General features: G+C 41.0%; 2 long non-coding RNA genes across 3 annotated transcripts in view; both read left to right on the forward strand.

The window, feature by feature from the left end:
- The first annotated feature begins 890 nt into the window (after positions 1 to 890).
- Positions 891 to 22,185, forward strand: part of LOC138112294 (uncharacterized) — a 296,238-nt gene continuing 274,943 nt past the window's right edge. For both annotated transcript variants that reach the window (XR_011151665.1, XR_011151664.1), the window contains exon 1: positions 891 to 960. This is a non-coding gene — a long non-coding RNA (uncharacterized lncRNA). The remainder of the gene's footprint in view (positions 961 to 22,185) is intronic.
- On the forward strand, positions 14,841 to 20,730 carry LOC138112296 (uncharacterized). Its single transcript, XR_011151672.1, has 3 exons — positions 14,841 to 14,907; positions 17,131 to 17,207; positions 18,353 to 20,730. It is a non-coding gene; the product is annotated as an uncharacterized lncRNA (long non-coding RNA).

A 22,185-nucleotide genomic window follows, 5' to 3' on the forward strand; every position in this document is an offset into this window, starting at 1 on the left:
TGAAGAGAAAACCAGGGTTTTTTGAGCTCACATTCTGTTTAACAGAAAGATTGCTTAGAACAAGAATCCACAGGCTCCTGGGTCAAGCCCAGTGCTGAGCAGAAGAAAATCTCGATTGAAAACTAAAATTGTAGTTCTCAACCGTATGCTGATTGTTGCATTTTAAAACCAATTCCACCAAAAAAAAAATCCTTAGATGGAGCTGCTCTTGCGACAGACAGCACCTGAAAGCTGCAGAGCTCTGAGGTCAGCATGGTACCTGCCCACTTCTCACTGCTGAGCTCTGGGAAGGGCTTTGCATTCTAGAAAAGCCTTGCTGAAAGAGGTGCCCCCAAACCACTTTCTCAGGAAGCCTAAAAGTCAGCACCTATCAAATATGAGGAAAGAGAACTTTGAGGCAACGTGCTTAAGGCCATTAACAGCGCACAACACAGATAAAATAACAAGAATTAACAATGCTGAAAGCAGGATTAATCTTAAATAGAGGGTTAAAAGTGGCAATAAACATGCTGTTTCCCAGACTGACTGAAGTGATCAAGTGAAGAGGGGGAAAACCTTGCTATGTGTCAAGTTCTTCCTAATCAGGGCAGATTACAGCTGGCTCCAAATTACAGGGAACTGAGACAGGTGATCTTGTTACTCTGTAGCTGAGGGGACATGCAATTAGGGACTATTAGTGTATTTTTAAGAACTGTGTCTTCTGCCACACTGCATGCCTGGCTACATGCAGGAATATTAAAGTTGCATTGAGGAGAGGGCAGCACTGATGCAACAGGTGCAATCAATTCTCCTGATTGTGTAAGTTATTAGGAACTTGCTGGTTCTTTTGGGTGAAAGGTCAGGGTGGAGGGGAAACAGCTGTACCTTGTTTATTAATTAGTGGATGATGATTAGGGGAGGAGATGAAAAGCCAGTAGAGCCCTTTCCTGAGGGTTGGTGTTGGCAGGTGACTGGGATAGGGTGAGTACTTTTTTAGGAGGCTTTTTGGTGTTTTCTTGTCTGGGCTTTTTTGTTTGATTTTTTTAATAATGTCTAAGTAATAGGCTAGAGGTATTTACCAAGTGTAAAGTCCCACTGTGAGGGGGGCTGAGAGTCTTGGGTCTCTTTTTCTTTCCTGTGAAGAGAATGCTGTCTCCTCCTGTAATTGGAGGATCTAACTGCTGATGCTAAGTGTTGCTGGAGTTGGTAAGGTGGCAGTCTGCCTGCCTTCAGGAAGGTCTGGGAGCCTTTGTTTTGCTTTTTTGCTGTGAAAAATGTAGATTAGTCTTCTGCCTGTGGCTTCCTTGTGCTAATAAGTTGTGGTCCCTCCCTCCTCTTCCATGGTAGCTTTTCTTTTCTCCCTGGAGTTACCCCAATTAGCAGTGACTGTGTTGGGCCTCTCAGCCCCAAACCACTGCTCTTCCAAGGGCTGTTGGGATGAGAGAAATGAGATACAGCACTAGCTGTGATCCCATGAGCCATTTTTTGGTTTTCTTAGAACACTTTAAACTTCTGCTTGTGTTTGAAAATATATTTTGGCAGACTTGTGGGGAGCAGGGGCAGCCTCAGTAGATGGAAAATATTGCCCATTTAGAGTTCTCCATTGCAGCATCCCTGAGCACCCTGGGCTGCTAACACACTAACTGGATTCCATATGAGTGCAGCTCTTCTGTGTGGAGATTTAGGAAGCATAGCATGAGAGATAATTAGAAGAGGTTAAGATGCAAGATACAAGGAAATTAGCATTTCTGTCTAATAGAAATAAAATTCTTCAGATTAAACTGAAGAACTATTTGTTGTAGGGTTGTCACTAATTTATTATTCTGAGAGAAAAATAAGCTCACAAATTGCATGTAGTGCAGTACTTGGCTTGCTGAGCACTCTCCATAATGACTCATTTGTAATATTCTCCTGGTGCAAGGAGGGGAGGATGATGTTCCTAACTAGACATGGTCTGTCGTTTCCTGTATTGGCAATTGTATTGTAACTCATAAGTTGCAGAGGGAGGACTTGAAGTACTCCACAGCTTTGTGATAAAAGGGGGAAATGTAATGTTTTTATGAAAATAACCTTGAAGGTAAATGAAAACCTACATCCATCCAAGTGCAGGTCTAGTAAATGTTCCCTTGGTGCACATCCCAATAGAAACATTTAAGCAAGCTGTGTAGCAAAAATTGAAAGAAATATTAAGGGTCTGAAGTCACTGTATTACCTCACTTTTTGCAGGGCTATTTTTGTGTCAAGTAGGTTGATTTTCATAGTTTTAGTTGCTGTCTTGGTAGTGAAGCAGTTGTCTTGTCCTGTGGTCAGGTGGAGAAAATATAACTGCAGAGATACAGGGCTTTTTCTATGTAAGAATATTTAATTTCTTTTCAACTTTATAACTGTGCATGCTGTTATGTAACTATGAGCATTCAAAATGTTTCCCTGTACTGCCTCAATTGTATTGCTTACTGTCATTTTGGAAAGGCAGATCTGACCTTCTGGGCTTTTTCTTTAGAAGTGATTTATTTACAGCTGGCTATTAACTGAACATGAGCAGATTTCAAGAAAATTTGAGAGAGGCAGGGGCTTAGGGCAATGGGAGAAGAAGGAACAAGAACCCAATAATGTGAAACTCAGCTGGAGGTGGCGTTTTGGATGTGGGCCCTTTCCATGACTGTTAAGAGTGGCAAGAGGTGTGTGTACATATGTATATATAATGCCTTAAGATCCCTTAAGCAACCATGGTGTGAAATAGCCTAACTCAGGCAGGTAATAGCTGAGTTTATTGGTGATAGAATGGGAAACTTGGAGCCTGAAGGTAAGGATGGAAAAGTCCATTCAAGTTTCTGCCTCAGTACCTGAGAAAGTGCCCTGTCCCTAATGCAGAGGATAGGTGACTTGCACAGTAATTCTCCTGCCATGAGAACTTAGTTGTGGAGAAAACCTTGGAAGGGTGCCTGGTCTGAAAGAAGTTTAAGGACAGGGCCCTGTGAACTGGACAGTCAATTCATGGCTCAGGGTCTGGGAGACTCTGTTAGCAGCCTGAGGGCTCCCAGAAATGTGTGGGCAGCCCCAGGGCCTTCAAGGACAGAGGAATGGGGAAGGCACAGGTGTTTTCCTGCTCTCTGGACACTGATGGGAATCACTGCCAGATCAACATCGGTTGTAGCTTTGTGGAGAGGAAAGGGATGATGAATTATCAGCTTGATGCACCATCCTGGTCCTATATTAGTTTCTTCTTTTAAGTGATATAGATGTGAATTAAAGAAGAAAAGAGGACAGGAAAGGGTCACTCCAAAAGCAGGTGCAGTCTTTTACCTTTCATCCCACAGCAGTGTCTCTAGAAAGGACATTTTCTGTGTTTCTGTATGTTATCTCTACTAAGTTAAACTTTCAAAAGCCTATGGACGGGTGTTTAGACACAAACATTTCATACAGTGCTTTGGGTTGGATGACTTAAAAGTCATCTGGTTACAACCCTCCTGCCATGGGGAAAAGGTGGAAGCATTCTAAAAAATAAGCAAAAACACCATGCTCTTGGCAGTGGGAATGCCTTTCCTGACTGCTGTTTCTCTCCTCATTAAAAAAACCATGACTCTCCAAAGCTTGTTTCAGAATTGCTGCCACCCAGCAGAAGTTGAAGGTAGGTCTGCCTGTCCAAAATGACACTAGGTAGTGCAATTGAAGCAGTACAGGGCAACATTTTAAATGCTGGTATTTAAGTAATGGCACATATAGCTATAAAGTTGAAAAGAAGTAAAAATTATGACTGTCACACAAAGATATCCCTTTAAGGTTGAATAATAATGAAGTGAATGACTTGTGTGAGTGGTGGTAACAATACAATGTTAGCCATGATTCTATGGCAGAGTTAAGAGACACTTCCATATATTTTTCCTAGGAGTACCAAGGCATCTTCTCTGAAGCTAAAATGAATAGAGGAAATTACAAAACAAAACTGATAGTAAATACATTAAAAAGATCTGAGGTGCTATCAAGTCAATGTCTCCTCCCACAAACTATTACTGCACAGAAATAATACATATGAAAATGATGGGGTTTTCTTTTTTTTTTTCTTCTGCCAAGTTCCTGGGGAATGAAAAGTGAAAATCGTCTTCATTGATACATATGGAAGTTTTGAAGCAGCTGTAAGGGCTCAAAATGGCTTGTGCGGGGTTTAAATGTTGCTGTGTGCCCATAAATTTCTGTAAATGGATATGGCCCTAACACTGGAAGATGTGGTCCCAGTAAGAGAGATGAATGTTAGCAATAAAAGTTAATTTTGTCAGCATTAAATTCTTATGTCTCATTGATAATAGTAAATTCCCTAATAAGAACAATGATGAGATTTAGTATCTCTCAGCAGCCAATGCTCTCATGGCAATCATTGAAATGGCCATGTTGGTAATAACACTAGGAAATATTTAGAAGACAGAAATGCAGTGGAGGGTGAAATTTTTGTGTAGAGAAAGTGCTCTGGAAATCACACAATGTTTTTTTTGACTGTTCTCAGTTCCTTGGTATCAGGATATTTGGACTATAGTGATTTCTAGTGGCTTATGATACCTTCTGGGTCATCATGCTGTTAGGATCTCTTACTATCTTGGCAGATTCTCCTAGAACTGGGCACGCTTCTACTTTCAGTGACCTTGGACGTGTGTGTGGGAAATGCACTCAAACATTAAACTACATTTCTAGGTAAAAGACTGAGATGCTGGAGCCTAGTTGCAGTACTTGGGGTGTAGTTTTCATGAAGATCTTATTTTAAAATAAATCAGGCACTCATTTTTCTTAGAAAGCAAGGCAAAGCACTTGTTGCCTTTTGTTTTGTTTCCTCAATTGCTTGTACAGCCTGTTTTCTGTAGAATTTAAATGGTAGCACTTATATTACTTTCTTTCCAGTACTATTCTCAAAAATAAAATTAAGTGTTGTGACTTGAGCTCAGGCTTAGATGGTGGTTCTTAAAAATATGAGCTTGGGTGCAGCCAATATGAAGTATTTGCTTTCAAGAGAGTCCATCTTAGAAAAAGGTAAGGATACTTAAGAGTAGCAGATAACAGAAATCTGCATTTAAGTAGACTCATGATGGGGCAGATTACATGTGTTTTCCTCTGTGTAAAGCTTGATGTTAGTTTTTTTCATAGCTTAAATCTGAAGTTTTGTGATGGAGGGTTAGTGGGTACCTTCAGGAATCAGGATGATTTACTTGGTTATGAACTGGGTGTTGTATTGGTTAGGGTGAGTGGCAGGACCAACAAAGGGAATTGTCCTGAAGCCCTGAAATTAAATCAGATACAGTTCCTGTGTTCTTTTTTTTCAAGAAAATCCTAAGCAAAGGGGATTGATGAATTTAATTGGACCATGTATGTATAGAGCTTGAAGGCTGAATTATGTGGTGTTTTGAGATTTTTCTTTAGTGCTGCTCATGTATATTTGATTTATGTAATTGGGATTGAAGTGGGTGTACTTTCTGACAGCGCACTCTCCAAACAGCAGCACTGTTTTGGGAACCTGATAAAGATGAGCCAAGTGTTGGGAATTTTTCTAAACTCTGAGTTTATAATGAGGAGAGAAGGGAGGTCAATGCCTTGTGGGTCCTAAAAGCAGCCAAAATAAACCCACTTTTTTTTAATTAGTCTTGCTTGAGACCAGAACCTGCTGCTCTGGTCAGCTCATGTCTGTGGCCAGGGACACCTCCTGACCCGTGTCCATCCCTGTGTGGCCGTGGAGGCAGAAGTGCCACCATCTCGTGCCTCAGCGGCTCCTGCCAGTGTCACCTCCCTGAGGGCTCTGAGGGGTGCTGGAACCTGCACACAAGTGGAGTTGGGCAAGAGGGAGGAGAGGGGAGTGTGTGTGTGTGTGTGTGTGTGTTTTGGTTTGGTTTTGCAGTGCAGAGGGTGCCAGGGGTCCCTGCTGTCCCTGTGGGGCTCTGGGAGAAGGTGGGTTTGTGGCATTGGTAGAACTGTGTGCCAGGGCTCTGTGGGGGCACCTGGAGCAACAGGGGGCAGGGGCCCTGAGACAGGGCTGTCCCCACCTGTGGGATCCTGGAGTGCTGGACTGGGAGTCCTGGGGCTGGCTCTGGGGTATTACTCCATGATTTCCTTTACCAAAAGGGTGGCCAAGCAGTGGGACAGGCTGCACAGAGAAGCGGTGGAATCATCATCCCTGGAAGTGTTCAAAAACGTGTGGATGTGGTGCTTAGGGAAATGGTTCAGTGGTCGACCTGGCAGTCTTAGGTTAATGGTTGAACTTGATCTTAGAGGGGTTTTCCAGACTTAATGATTGTGTTATCTCTGGGGAGCAGTGTGAGGTGAGAGGGTGCCGTGGGACAGCAGGGCCAGGGCAGATGGTCTTTGGGTCCTGTCACAGTGCAGCTGCTTTTGAATCTGAACTGGTTCAAGCAGCTCCTTTTATTATTTCCCTCAGTTAACGTTTGCTTACAGGCTTCCTCAGATGCTGCAGAGGAAGTCAGTCATGATGAACTACTACAAGGCACAGGAACAGTACAAAATATCAGGAAAAAACAGTTTCTGTGACAGGAGTGGAACATGAAGCTCTGAAAATATAAAAGGGTAGCATCAAGTGTCAGAAATAATACTACTTTGAACTTTACAGACCTAGAAATTTCTCTTTAAGTCAAGCTGTTTAGGATCATAAACAGTTATTCTGAGTACTGCTGAAACCACTGTCACACTCATATCATCATTTTGATGTCTGTCATGCATCAGAAGGCAAACACAATTACATATCAAGAATATCTCAGAGCTGTTTAAGAAGTCAATGTTAGTCACAGGATGCTTTTGATGCTCCTCTTCTCCCTCATGACTGTAGAGTTCTAAGTGTAGTGAGGATGTTCTAGTTTAAGGTTTGAGAGATGGTCGTTGGAGAAACAGGGCAGACACTTCCACTTACATGTCTAACAAATGACAGAGTCAGTGAGCTCTTGTCAAACTGTGGGGAGATGATCAGTAGTACTGTGGGCTCTGGGAATCTAAGGTGAAAAGGTAACATTTCATTTTGGAAGAAGTAGAGTTTTTTAAATGAGCCTTGTGTTGTTTGGGACATGTTTTGCAGTTACCATGCATCAAAACACCCCTGGTTTGGATCCTGTCCCAGTGATGCAGCCCCCTGCAAGAGATGCTGCTTTGCCTCAGTAATTTTGTTTTGTGGTTTGAAGGAAAATGGCTCCTATGGTGTTAAAACTTCTTCCATGCGTGCTCACATTTATGTGCTGGTGTAAGACAGAACCAGAACTGCCCTTTCATCTTGGCTAAGGGTGTGTGTACAACAGGTGCACTGTGTTGTACTCAGTCTATTGTTTTAAAACTCGGGGGCAGAAAAGGCAAGGACAACATTAAGTCTGTTTTGATTATTAGGCCACAGTTGTTTCAAAGGGACCATTTGAGAACCTGAATGTGTTGAAAATCCTTGAGAAGTCTACAGCAGTCCTTGGCATATTTCCCTCTGCCTCTCTTCCCCATGCCCTTCAAAACCAAGTCCTACATCTTGGTGTTGAGATCATCAGTGGTGATCAGATGCTGCTATTATTGCTGCTGTGTTATTCTTTGGGATTGTTTCATCAGTGTGTAAGGTCAGGCCACTATCTTTCAAATGTTTTCAGCACCTTTTTTGTACACAAGAGTCCCTTCAGAGACAATAGAATGGCTTGGCAAGTGCAGTGCAGCACATGTACAAGCACTTACAGAATGAGCCCATCAGTGTCATTAATATGCAAGATGGAAAAGCAGATCGTGAAAGCTCAGTGTGAAAAGAGAAATGTGAGAAGAAATACATTCACACGAAGAAATATTTCATACACAGGAAGCAATGTTGCACAGAAACAGGTGATGCTCCAGTAGTGAGGCTTCAGGAGTGAAATTGCCAGATATTTGGAGAACCCACTAATCCTTAGAAGTTCTACAGACACAAGAAAATTTCCTTAGCAGTGTTGGGTTTTCAAACTGGTGTGATGGATCATTTAAGCTTTGGCAAACTCCTTGTATTTGTGAGCAAGTTGGAGTTGTAAGTATTGATCTGGATCTTTTTTGTTCTGTTGGGTTTAGTGCTGTGTGCAGAGGAGAGAAAGAACAGCGAACTGGGTACTAAAAAATCCAATGCTGAGGGTGACTTTTGGGAGGAGTTTGAAGCAGGAAGTCAAAAGGTTTATTCAGCTAAAAGTAAAGTATCAAATAATATGAGAGAGATGTGTAGTCAGTCTGCCAGAGGAATTTCCAGACAAGGAAAAGGAGAATGGGTTGTGGTTGGAATACTATGTTTTGACCACTGGATATAATCAAATCTTCCTGATTTAGCTTAGGTTATTTCTCACACCAGTAGTTGTCTCCTTCCTTCTTGCTACCTCCTTTATTTTTACTTGCTTTTTGATGGGGAAACTTTTTGTTTGTTTGTTTTAAATAAGTGGTCCAAAGACTGGATCATGTCTTTGTCAGGGAAGTGTGGAATTCACTTTGGTCTTTAATACTTTTTCTCCAAAAAGGTTGTAACAGCTGTAGTATTTTGAAAACAGATTTAATAATGAAGAGTCAGTGTATCATGATGCATTCCTGAGAAGAAAGTAATAACTAAGGAAGGTTTCTGTTGGAAACCTGGAAATGCTGTTACATGCCAGTGTGCTGACGTGGGATGTGCACTCACTTTATGGCTGTTATGTTACTCATGTACATAGCAATAAATGAAGCTTTTTTCCCTGCTGTAAATCACATATTTACAAGCACAATACAATAATGCAGGTGACTGATAGTTTGAGCATAGCTTTTGTTGGCTGTTGCTAAAAAAAAAAGGCCAAAGAAGTAAAACTGAGCTCAGTCTGATTGAGATGTTTCCTCTCATAGCTGGCACAGGCTATGAACTCTTTATGCCACCATTTAGCAAGTTTTCTGGCCAACCACAGAAAGCGAGAAATCAGCTCCAGCCAGGTTCCCTCAAGACTGATAAAATCAGAAGTTTTTCACCCAACAGCAGGTTATAACATGGGCAGATGTAACCTTGGCTGTTCTACCAAACACAGAGATGTGAAATGGAGTAAGGGGACTTCCTTCTTTTCCCTGTTTGATCCCCTAGTTGTTAATGAATGCATGAAAATAAATGCTGACTACAAACCAAATCCTGTTAAATTTGGAAATTTCACCTCACCAATGCTGCACTTTTGTTGAAGCAGGAAAAATAATACAGAAAAATATTGTGTCTCAAGGCAGTAATTTTATCTGGAATGATATATGTAATATAGGAGACAAAGATGAAAGGGTTAATTAGTGTTCTGCAGACGCAGCTGATAAAGCAGCTCTACTGTCAGCAGAATTAAAGTCAGATTTCCATATTGAATATAGATTGTGGTTCAAATGTTCTAGTAACAACTAAAACATCTTTTGTTTGGAGTTTCAGTAATGCCTCTTCTTTGCACGGAGTCCAAGATCTGCCTATCATGAATTGAGCTCACATTACAGCCTTTCAGGAGGTAATTATTAGGAATTACCTCCTTTGCTAGCTGTAGTTCCATTAAATGTTTAAGTATTTAACCTTGTCAGATCTTGTTGTCAGATTTAACTGAAATTAGCAGTTGGATTCAGGAGATACCCTGTCCCTTGGTCTTGTTATGGAGTGGCTGAAAACACTTGTTTGTTTGTTTCTATGACTGGCCAAATGGCTCTAATATTCACAGCAATATCCTGCAACAGGTAACTTCAGGTGCCAAAAATAACAGGCTCCATTTTAACCAAATTTTTCAGTGATCTCTACTAAGCCCTGCATGTGGAGGAAAATGTACAGTAAGATGTAGGTTATTGCTCCCAAAGCAATCCCTACAAGCTGTATTATTCTGGTACAATTTAATAGTTTTCAGTTTTGTCTGCTGGGAGAGCTTATTGAGATAGTTTTGGTTTTTGTGAAGGTCCCAGGAAAAGGCAGCTGTACAATGTCACTTGTCATACTTAAGCATAATGAAATGCTGGCTGGAGCGCTGCAGTGGCAAGGATAGAGCAGCCTGCTGCATTGTCTGTTCCTGTCTGGAAAGGCCATTCCAGTCTGTGTCCTGCTTCTTCTTCCATAAAAGTGGAAGCTACTATTGTAAAAGCAGCCAAGTTCTTTCAAAGTGCAGCCTGGTTCTCCCAGGGTGGGGTGCACATCCTCTGTCCTGCAGAGATAGCTGCTGCTGGCATGTCGTGGTGGGCAGCGGGGGAAGAAAAAAGATGGATTTGCTTTGTTGTTTTTGTTTTTAAAATTCTTAGAATGAAACAAACCCAAACAAAACCCCCAAATCAAACTGCAAACACCAAAACCTCAAACCCAACTCCCCCCACCCAATGACAAGTCCAAAACCTTCAGCTCTTTCCAGGACCACTTTGTTCTGGCAGTTCCACACAGCACACTGTATTGTGAGAAGTGAGCAGATACATTGGATGAAATTAAGGAGCTGGAGGAAATCCAGGTGTGCTGCCCAGCTGAATGGGGACACAAACCTGTTTTACACTGCAGAGGGCTGTGGTGCTGAGCCATGGCAATTTGTCCAGTCCTGAGTCTGAAGAGCTGCAGACACTCCTGCCTTTTGTGTGCTGTGTCCCGTGGGAGTCTGCTTTATGCCACCAGATGGTGAATTTCTGTTGTGAATGAGTGTGGTGAAAGGAAAATTTGGTTCTGCACCAGCACCTTCACAGCTAAATAATTGGAAAACGTGTGTGCCAGGGATGGGTGAGGGACTGGGAGGTGAAGCCTTTGCAAAGGCAGGGGAGATGGGAGGTTGCAGTACAACCTGAAGCCTAGGTCTCACATTGGTAAACAATTGTTTCCTTAATGTTGATTTTCTCTTGGGACTGCTCTGCTGGTTAAAGGTATCCTGAAGTGATTTGATGGACCAGGGAACTGAATAAGAAGTGATGAACTTGAAGTCTAACTTGGTGTTTGTGTTCTTCCTTCCACATCTGATGGGGCTCAACAGTTGTCAGTATGGCTTTGTACAAACGGGAAGAAAAGCCCTAAATATTTTTAATAATAGGGTAAAGATCTTTTGTGTTTATGAAACATTTAATGCTAGATCTAGCATTTCATAACCACCTTTAGGCCACCCCATGAAAGGCCCCACAAAGCAGTTCAACAGTATGTTTAGGAAACAAAGGGAATGACAAGTTGTCCTGGTTATAGACTGGTGGGTGATAAGACTTGAATCTATGGTGGCTGCTTGCTTTTAAAAAGAAAGCTGTGTTTTTATAACCTAGATATTTCCTACTAACCCTGTGAAGTTTACAGGAACAAAACCTACTCTTTGTAAAAACTTATCTTTTATTTCAATCTAGTGTACAAAAAAAATTAACTCCTTTTATTGTTTCAGACAAATCACACGGGTTTAAGTAGCAGTGTCAGAACTTAATTAGCATGATTAACAGGGAAATATGCATAGACAGTTTTAAAGAACTTAGGTTTCAGCCTCCAAAATCTTTCAGTCTTTTTATTTGAGAAATGTTCTGCCTTAGGGTCTGGATGCCTCTGAGTGACAGTAAAATGCATCAGCCTTTTGCCTTAAATCACTGGTTCAAGTAGTCAGGCAGGGTAGAGGACTGAACCAGTCTGCTTTTCCCAAATGGAGTTCTCCAGCAGCTCTGAGGACTGTTATAGATAGAGATGTAGTTCATGCTTGTTCTCTTGCTCTCTGCCTGGGCAGTTGTTATAAAATGTTAGTGCTGCTTTTAGATTTTTAGAATTAGTCAGGCATTTCTATAGTGGTGTCAAGCCATTAAGGAGCCATCACAGCATTGTGATTTGAATTTCCAGCTTCTGAGAAGCAGCTTGGAGCTGAGAACATTGCTTGGATCTTAGTTTCAGATTTGCCTTCCACCAGCTTTTGTACAAAAGCAACTTCAGCATGCACGCTTGTTGCAGGTGAGCACATGTTCACTGACCACATTTGTAACAGTCATATGCCAAAATGCATTCAGTCAAAAATGTCTTTGCATGACTTCCCCAGAAAAATCTCTTCCCAGCTATCAGAGATGTTTCAACCCCCTTTTAAGGGATGGTAATGAGCTCTATGTCATGTCTGGAAGCCAAAGAAGTTGGCTTTGTTACACCTCGTCCATCTCTGTGGTCCTGGATACTATTTACTTTGTCATTCCTAAAAACACCTTTTGGGCCTTTAGGTGCTTCAGGGCAGTTGTGACTGGTGAGGGAACTGGTCTCTGCTCAGCTGTTTCAGGTGACTTGTGCAGTCATTTATCAAAGGGCCTGTGGTGCTCACTGCTTTCCTTCCCAATGGCTCTGAGAGTTCCCTTCTCAATTAAAATTCCAGCCTGTAGAAGAAATAGTGGCTGCTGCCTTCATGGCTGTAGTAATTCCATGATTGCTTGAGGAAATAGGTGGCCAGCTGGGATGAGGATAAATCAACCATTTGTCCTCCTGTCTTTCAAGTAAATGGTCCACTGATCACCTCCTAATAGTCTTGTTGGACTAAGTCAAGGATCTGAACTGTAGCACTCTACTAAAATGGCAATTCATCCTGCAGCTATGCAGGTGCTGTTAATGACACCAAATGGGAAAGGCTATGAACAAAAAGAATTCTTCAATTTTTTTTTTTTTGTATAAGGCAGAGAGGGAATTCATCCTTAAGAAAGCAGTTTTGCCACAAGTTTTCTTCTCCATAGAAAAACCTCTGACATGGAGTTACTCAGACCTGCCAGGAGGTGTAAAAATGCCTTCTGTAAACAAGCATGTGTCCCACTCTTTTCTAGTTAAAATAGTGAGTTTTTTTAATTCAAAGGTATTATAATTTTGTTCCATCTTCCCTTTCAGTCTAAGCACCTTTTTTGATTGTATATTTTTTCAAACCATTTCAGTTGTGAAGCAGGAGAGGTTACTCTGGGTTGCTATTTGGACACTTGAGTCTTGAAGGTGCAGGAAGACTCCTTCAAAGTTGAGAGCTGCTAAACCTTTCTCCTAGAAAACTCCATCTGTTCATCTGAACAAGCCCTTTCAAAAGATGCAGGATGCACTTCAAATCAGACTTTATCTGGAGGAGAGTGGCTTACACAGAGGTTGCATTTCAGACTTAAATGCAGGACAAGGAACAACAATCACACCTAAGGTCTTCTCAGTGCAGATATTCAGACCTGTTCCTTCCCTTTGTGTTTGGAATTTCCATTAAATTAGCTCAATACTTGGCTTCTTTCCTGATGTCCTATCACACTTGTCTGAAGATATTTTCTGTGATCCATAATGAGCCTTGCTGCTATTCCAATACTAATCACTGCTGAATATCAGCCAGGTTAAGAGGTAAAGCAGGGAGCTGGGTAGTTTGAATTGAGAGAACTCTGGGCCTGAAGAGTTTGTCCCAAGTGCTTATGACTTCATATCTTGTATTTGAGACTGTAGATCTGTGTGGTGGGGAAGGAGTTACTGGGGTTTGTTAAAAAAACCCAAAACATCATATTTATTAGCTTCATTTTACTTTCATTTCATTTTGATGTAGATGCAAAATGGTACATGCTGAGAAGTTAGTGGGGAGGAGGGAGACATTGTGGAAGAATAGTGAATAGCTCTGGGTGAGGTATTTCATCCAGGGTAGGGAAGGGGTGCTTCTCCCTAAGGGGGTTTGTGCACCTTGTTCCTCTTGATACCATTGATATTGTTAGAAACTTTTCATTCCTTCATGACAGAATTTATTTCCTTTATTTCTTCAGATTTACACTGAAAGCAGATGCTGTAGAATTGCACAACTTTTGTCTCTTTATGTACAGCAATAGGATCTACTGACTCTTCTCTTATTTGGGAAGGAATTTGTCAGCCAAAGCCAACCATTGTATATGTTTAATGTAAGTTCCATTTCCTAAAGTGTAAATTAGAAGCTTTTAAAGCAAACTCATCTTGTTTGTTATTTATAACAATTATAAGTGGCCTGCTTAGATGTATTAAAGCATTTATTAGTAATTAAATATTGATGTCTAACAGCTACTGAGCTTCCACAAGGATAAAGGAGACAGATATGGTCTGCAGGGTGTTATCTCAAATGTTGCTGAAATGTTGAGCACACAATTACCATCTTATTAGGATAATAATGTTGAAAGAACTGTTCAGACATTTAATTGGTATCCAACAACATGTGATTGTCTGTTGATTAGATATCAATTGCAACAAGGCACAAGCTGACATTTGATAAGCATGGTGAGTGATAGCTTGCTTTTGTAATGCCAATTAAATGTCTAAATAGAATGATAAATCATTAGAAAATCTCTAATGTGTTTGGCAGCTTGTCAAGTGATCTGTAAACATGGGGGGTTCTGCCTGTGTGTGGGAACTTGGACATTTTCTCACAGATTGAGACTGCCTTTAGCACAGACACTTTGGATAACCAAATACCCAATTTCATTGAAGTTATGCTATTCCTCACTAGAAAATTAATTTGTTGAAATGGAGGTATAAATATTTACAGAATTGAGTTAAACACAGTAAAACCAGACAGTTCACAAGATCTTCTTACCCGGCAGACGTCCTGTCTGAAAGTTGTTCCTTGCTATGGTTTAATCTATTATATCTATATATGTATCTGCCTACACATTGATTTACATTTCTCCATGTAAATTAAGATTTCTTCCTTTGTGAAGTTGACTAGAACTTTAAGACAGAGTAGTCTGAAAATCTTGTAGGAGAGAATGTAATTTTCTTTTGCCATGCAAGCAGGATGTTATTTTCCCACATGCTCTGTAGAAGGATTTTGTTTCAACCTTGAAACCACTTGGTGCATGTTATGTGACAAGAGTTTAATATAAAAAGTAAATTAATGAACGTATAGGAAAGGGAACTTCTGAGGGAAGGAGAGACATCTATGGGCATAAACCTCGATAAGGCTCCTCATTAACTGGTAAAAATGAAAATATTTCAGGAGTTATGTTTCAGCCCAAGGCTTACTTGGTTGTTATGCTCTCATGCTGCAGCACAGAAAGGTAAGGGATGTGTGTTCCTGGGAATCTTGTGGGAAGATGCAATGTCTTGCTCTCTCTGTAGTTAAGTTTACAAACACACCCAGTGCACCTTTCCTCTTCTGAAAGAAACTCCAAAGGGAAAAGGGCAGAAAAGGAGTATGTCCCATCAAGTTCCAGTATAGATTTCTTCTGGCTGCCCTTTACTGTGACACTTCTGAATACAAAGGCAGAAGCTCTCAGTCCTGTGACTGACACTTGGCAGTCTTGTCTCTGTGCTGAGCCAGGTGAGGGTGGCCAGGACAAGAGGAAGTGCCAGTGACCCACAGGGACCACTTTCCCTTTTCCCCTTCTCCGTCCTGAGCTCGTTCTTACTGCCTGGGGTTTCCTGAGACAGCTGATTGCTGACGTGGGTGCCTCTCCTCTTTCATATTTTCTACCCTGCAGTGGCTCTGGCTTTTTGGCCTTTGCATTTGCACTAAAGAATATACATGCTTTATACTATTTTTGTTCTCTGAGTTAACTCAGAAGGAACAAAGGAAGCATTTCTGTCAAATGACAGATGATGGTGGTGTTTGTCTGAATTCAGTTTCCCTGCATGTGCAGCTGTGTAGAGCTATCTTTCAAAATGCCACCTTATTAACTTCTCAAGCTCCTGAAGGTTGTGTCCTATGGCATATTTGCTCAAACAACCAATGCATCTTGCACAGAGCAGTGAGAATAGCTGTGTAGGTAGCATTTTTGGTGCTTTTTTGTCTGTATGAAATGAAATTATATTTACTGCCTATGAAAAAAAATTAATTCATCACAATGCAAGAAGGCTTGTCATTGAAATGTTGTAGATGTCAACAATTGTTTTTATCATGATGTAATGTCAAAATTAACTTAAAATAGCTCTATTACATGCAAATGAAATGTTTCTTTGGGAAATGATCCATTCTGTGTCAACTTAATTACCTAAACTGACTTTGATTACTTTGATGTATAACATCTTGCTGTAATTCAAATACCTTAAATGAGTTCTCTGTAATCACAGTGATGCTTTCAGCAGAGGGAAGATAGATGATTATGTGCTGCAACCTGTACAGCAGAGCAGGTAGCTCTTGGCTATTGTTTGCTCAGCTGGGTTACTGGCATTTGTTTAAAACAATGTTGCTGTCCTGTGGCTGGGAGGATGGGTAGGAGTGTGGTTTTGAGTAAGTTTGGAGTCTTTTGAAAAGTTGTCACTAAAAGAATTGCTGATAACTTTGTATGAAATGTTCCAAGTGCTACTGAAGCCAACAGCAATCTCGCTTTTTGTTGCAGTATTGAACAGAAAGGTTATTCCTTTCCTGTTTTAGATGCTAAATACGCAGTCTTCCAGCTCTTCTGTGCAAAATGTTGCTTCTGGGGAGAGAAATGTGCCAGATGGAACATTACAAAGTTGTTGTGTTTGATGGTTTGTTTTGTTCAGTTTGTTGGGTTTTCCTGGTGGTGTGGTGTTTTGTTGTTGTTTTTGTGGTTTTGTTTTTGGGTTGGGTTTTGTGGGTTTTTGTTGTTGTTTGGGTTTTTTTTCTGTGCTTTAAGGAAAGAAAGAAATCCAGACAGACATGAACTCTATGACTTTTTTTTTTTGTTAGAGAGTCTTGCATGGAATCTGGGCTCAGTCTGTGCAGACCTGTCTACAGTGAAATGCATTATGTGAAACTGTGGTGATTCACTGGTATATAATTTTAGAATAGAAGAAATAAAACCAATCTGATGTTAGAACATTCTATTTCAATGTTTCCCAAATGGTGCTTTATTTTCTTTTGGCTGTGATTTGAATGTTTTGTCTTTAGATATATTGATACAGACTGGAGAAGTAAAAATCAAAATAAGGCTTTCCAATTCCCCTGAAAAAGTGTTTTGATTAGTCAAAAATGAATAGAAATAATCCCTCCTTGCTTTCCCACCTACAATTTGTCTTCAAAATGTTTAATCTATATGGGTTTTTTTTTCTATATTAGATGAAGCAAGAGAGTTGAAACAGAACTTCTGTTGCCTTACTGCTGCTGTCTGCATTGCTTCAGCTGTGCTCTCTGATATATGCCTTTTCATATTGAGTACTTAGTGCTTCACAAATATACATAAAATAAATACGTAACTGCTGTTAATTTTACAACTGAGTACAGCTTGTACTGTAAGAGAGTCCCAAAAGTGTGTTGCTCTGTCAGCTTACTGCACGAGGTAAGAAGTCCTTCATTTCTCCCCCTACTCCTCTTGCAGACCAGATTTTCACCCCCCCTGGGTACTTGAAAGATGTTGCTGTGAGTCCTTTTGACCAAGAAGTCACCCAAAATGAGGTAAAGTTGCCACAGCATCTCACTGTCTCTTCATTATCCTAGGAAAAAATCTTCCCCTCAGAAAACTTTGGAGAAACACTCCTGCTTGCAGCAAATGCTTAATTTCTCCAGTTAATTAGCTTCACTGTAGCTTTGAGCAATCAATCTCATGCTTGCATTGTTGGGGTAACTTCTGTGTCTATCAGAGGATCTCAAGTTTTGCTTGTGGCTTGTCAGGAATGGTTGGGGAGGGGAGAAATCATGTTGTGAGCTGCTGGAGGTAATTAAAATGCTGACAAGGGTGGTAATTCTCCAGCTGGAGACTGGAGATGGTGTTAAGGGGCAAATTTCTGGGCCCATTCAGGTCATGTTTGGTGCCAGTCTGAGGCTGGAGGTGAGGTGAGAGGGGAGTGCCATTTCCCATTGCCTGCTGCAGATGTGAGACAGCCTCACAGCAGGCACTGTGCTCACACACTCTCCTCTGATTTGAAAGGACATGATGAGAACAAACAGGGGTTTAAAGAGCCTTCCCACTTCATCGTTCTTCCTAAGCTGTGACATCCTGATCCACCTTAGGAAAGGAGCCCTCTTTCTATTGTGTTAGCTGAGATGGATGGAGCTGGATTCTGCTGGGATCTTGAGTTATCTGTTGTTTCAATTTGTTTCCTAAAGTACTCGCTTTCCATGAGGAATTTGTACAGAAATGCAATTTGCCAGTGAGTGAGTTTGTGTTTTCAGTTAGCTCTTTTCCTTATAGTATGTGGTATATGACAATGAGATAGCAGTGCTGTTCTCAAAATCACTAAAATGGAGCTGTTCTGGGTGGGGAAAGAGCAATAGCTCTTAAGTAGCTCAACTGTTGATCATTTTGCTGTAGTAGATGTTGCTTCTTGAGAATTTAAGAAGTGTTATCACCTGGATGTCTGCTCTGCTCTAGCTGCACTGTAAATTGGCTGTGTAAGACACAGTGCTTTAAAAGAAGTACATTTATTGATGTAAAGCATGGAGTGGAGATGGTGTGGTGGCATTAGCAACCCCCAGTTTCTCAGCCTGTACTTCGAGGAACATGTGAAGCTTGTGTTCCTGCTCTCTCACTAGGATAGGTGTGACCCTCTTCCCATTACAGATGACTTATCCTCAACTTAAATGCCCTTTCTTCCTGGCAGAGGTTTCAAATGCTCCTTTTCCCTGGTTGGCTCACAAAAGGAGGAGGCTGCTGGTGCATTGCTGTGAACAGTGAGAAAAGCAAACCTGCACCTTTCAAAATGTGTGTGTGGGACTATGGACCCCTGTCAACTTTGGTGGCTCCCAGATCATAGGTGAAACTCTGTATTCATGTTCTTTTGGCTTAGTACTAGCAGCAATACCTCAAAAATAACATAAGTAACAAAAGATGTGGTCATGGCAGACTGTTAATTTGAGTGCTCTGTCTTAACAAAGAATGCTCATTAGAAAACTCAAAATTAAATGTAATTAGCTGAGGTGCTGAAAACTACCTACCAGGAAAGATCTTTCTTTTTATACAACCTGCTTAAACATAGAGAGGGGCTGAGAAAGTGAGAGAGTAGGGGAAAAAGAAGGCAGATATGCCCATTAATCCTCTTTGGATCATAAAAATAAAGGTGGAAATACCATTTACTCAACTAGGATTTGTTTGAATGGTATGCACTGACACTGTAAAACCCATTACACAGATCTGCCTGGAGAGAAAATAAAAACACTTTGTAAGAGATGGATAGGATTCTTTTGTCCAAAAGCAGATTTTTTTTCCCCCCCTCAAAATCTGCTGCCCAAGGAGCAAATTTCATCAAAACTGTTCGATAGTTTGGGATGCTTGTGTGTCACCTTACAGAGCAAACCAAACTCCACTTCCAGAATTGCCACACTACTTGTTGTCATAATTGTACTGAAGTTGAGTGGAATTAGCTAGTTAGCATCTGTTTAACACAGAATTGTATTCTGATAAGTATGTAAGAAGCATCTCTTCTTCAACACAGTCAATTTTGTTCTCTTTTCCTGGAGCAAAATAGCCCAGGTGCTTGTCTTGCATCCTCTGCAGCATGTGTTCCAGCCCAGGAAAAAATGGTTGTACAGAGCCAGAGGAAAGGATCAGAAACCTTGCCATCTGAAAAGTGTATCTGAATAATGAATGAACCTTTTTTTTTTTTAAATAAGTTGTCTCAAACCCAGTCAGCAGCAGTCTGTTTCAAGAAGCTTGCCCTTGAGCTGAGAGTAAGGATGATGAATTGCATAAAGGAGAGCTTTTCAGTTTGAAGTATTTGAAGAGAAACTTTTGAAAAAAATAATAAAGTGTAAATTCCTGAAAACAAACCAGCAAAAAATAGACGATCTTCTGTGACAATGATCAAAGCTCTAGGACAGAAGACGAGCTCCCTGTTCTTCTCCATGCTCCATTTTAGCTCACTGTTTATAGGTAGGTGTGTTGAACCTGTCATCTTGAAGGACTCTGACCCACAAGCACTCAGATCTACTGTTTGCACTCCCTCTCACCTTCTCCTGGGGAAAAGAAATGCATGCAGCTTCATTATAAATACAAGCAAGGACTGCTTAAAGAAACTAAAACCTCACCTTTCAAAAAACCTGGAAATCATAATCTAGAAGCATCCCCAAAACTTGGATTCCCAGTACCTTTCAGTGAGTACTACCACTGGACCAGATTTATGAAGTGTGTGTTACTTTTCCTGATGGAGTCATCTGATTTTGTTGCATTTAATTGATTTGACAGTGCATGTTGCAGTATGGGGACCCAGTTGAATACCTCATGACTTCCATGTGACCCCTGGACTGCTGGATCTCCCTCTGGGATCCACAGTATTGGTCTGGGTAGAGGAAGGAGAAGGCTGGTGCAAATTTAGATCTTGTCTTTATAAGAAATATGGTCATACCTAGGGAAGAAGCCATGTAAAAAAGTTTGGTTATAATACTTGCAGCAAAGCTGCTTTAAAAGTTCAACCTGAGCTTGAGTGTGCAGTGTCTGGGGTGTACTTTTGCTGAGTGCATTTTAATGTTTTCAGTTCTGAAAACATCTGTATCTTTTAGTGTAGTCCTATTAGACATCATCATTCCATGGATAAAATCTGTACCTTGCTGAAGCTAGTAGCAAAGCACCTACTATTTTATTGGGTCATGATTGACTCCCAGCTTATTCTGCATTTTACTGACACTAGATGGCATTTAAAACTCTCATATTAGCTGGAAATGGTCCATTGTCTAGGAATTCATTCCTGTAGTAGTCCCAGTTCAGTGTAGTACCCTTTTCTTTGCCTCTTTTGCTAATAGAAATTGAATTCCACACCATCAGACTGTTTGTTTGTTGTTTATTGGATTTAGTGCTACCTGCTGAAACCCAGATGCATTTTCTCTGCTTTCATTCCTCCTCATGATCCTATAATATTGTGAAAATCCTTAACTTTCCATATCCTTTGCATACAAACAGTCCTCCACACTTTCAGTGGTTGTAACACAGTTGTTATCCCTTGTTACAGTTATAAATTGGGGGGTTTTTTTGACCCCAACATTGTGCCATTGTGGAAGTGGAGTGTTATATGGACAATTCTCACCTCTGTTAAAAAATAAAGCGAGGCTGCAGTGGTTGGTGGGAAATGGAGCTTATGTGTAAATTTATTGGGCCTATTATTTATTATTTCTAGGCCTTGGCTTTTCATTTGAGACACTATTTCTTCCTCTGCTGTGCTTTGGAAGGTGTTCTCCATTCAGCTGATTTGTCTCTTTCCTTGCTTGTCTGCCTGCCTCCAATCTGATGTGAGAAGTGCACTTGGACTGCAAAACTTCTGTTGAAACTTGATAACCTTTTTTACCAAAGAGAGTCCTAAGACAGGTGTTTATATTTCTTCAAGATTAGTCATGATGAAGTGGAAGACTAGAGAAAGATGAAGGCTCTCTGCAGACCTGCACCTTCTAATAATCATGAGGAGTTTGCAAATGCACCTCTCCCACGTGAATGTTTCCAAGTCCAGGTACCACCTCACATCCAACAAAAGCTCATGTTCTGACAGCCTCTCTGTCCCAGTTCCCAGCTTCCTTGGCACTGCCATAGCTATTTGCACTCACTGGTATTTTTAATGATAAAAGAGAAATAGTGGAACAACATCAAACTAGAAAGCAGGGGAAACATTTTGATTTTTCTAGTCTAGTTAGTACTTTGGTTCACTGAGGTTAATATCCCCAGAGTGAAGGTACATGGGCAGAACACCCAAAATTTCTGCAGTGCTGAGACTTGTTTATGCAGGCTACTCTGCTTTGTGAAGCCTGAGTTAGTTTCTCACAAAGCTTTCGGTGTCTTGAGCTCCAATCTTACCATTGCCCTGAAAGTGAGTATCTCTTACTCCACTTTGGGTTCTGAGATCATGAACAAGGACGTGTTGTGCACTGTGTTATGTAACCACCTCCTCTTGTTGCGGCCTGACCCTTGAACCACCCCTGCAGCCTTGGGTTTAATTCATAATAATGCTTCTGAGATGCCCTGGATCCATTTAATAGTAGGAAAAAAGGTCCAAGGCCAAAGGTTCAGCCTTCTCTGAGGCTTCCAGTTGAGTCTGGAGTTCAGCTGAGGGCCTGTGCTGCCTGCTGACCCACGTCTTGTCTCTAATTCCAGTCTAATTCTCTATTTTCCTATTTCTCTAAGTCTCTAATTCTCTATATTCCACCTGTGGTGCTGATGGGGTATTGGGCAGCCTCCTCTTGCCCCATTTACTTGATTTGCTGCTTGCTTTGGTACATTCAGGTAATTTAAATATCTCCACAAGGGGCTCTGAAAGAATTCAAATGCTCAGACACCTCTGAAGTTGAGAACTGCACAGACACCCAGGTGTGTCAGGCAGTGGTGTACCAGACTTAATGAATTCCTAAATTCCATAAGAAGGGAGCGTGCTTCTGTGTCGCTGATAAACGCAACAAACCAAAGGTTGAATTGCAGCCTAGAACTTCAGTCTTCCTTCAATGTGCTTAAATATATACA

This window comes from Aphelocoma coerulescens, chromosome 6, assembly GCF_041296385.1.
Source record: "Aphelocoma coerulescens isolate FSJ_1873_10779 chromosome 6, UR_Acoe_1.0, whole genome shotgun sequence".
Classification (NCBI taxonomy): Eukaryota; Metazoa; Chordata; class Aves; order Passeriformes; family Corvidae; genus Aphelocoma; species Aphelocoma coerulescens.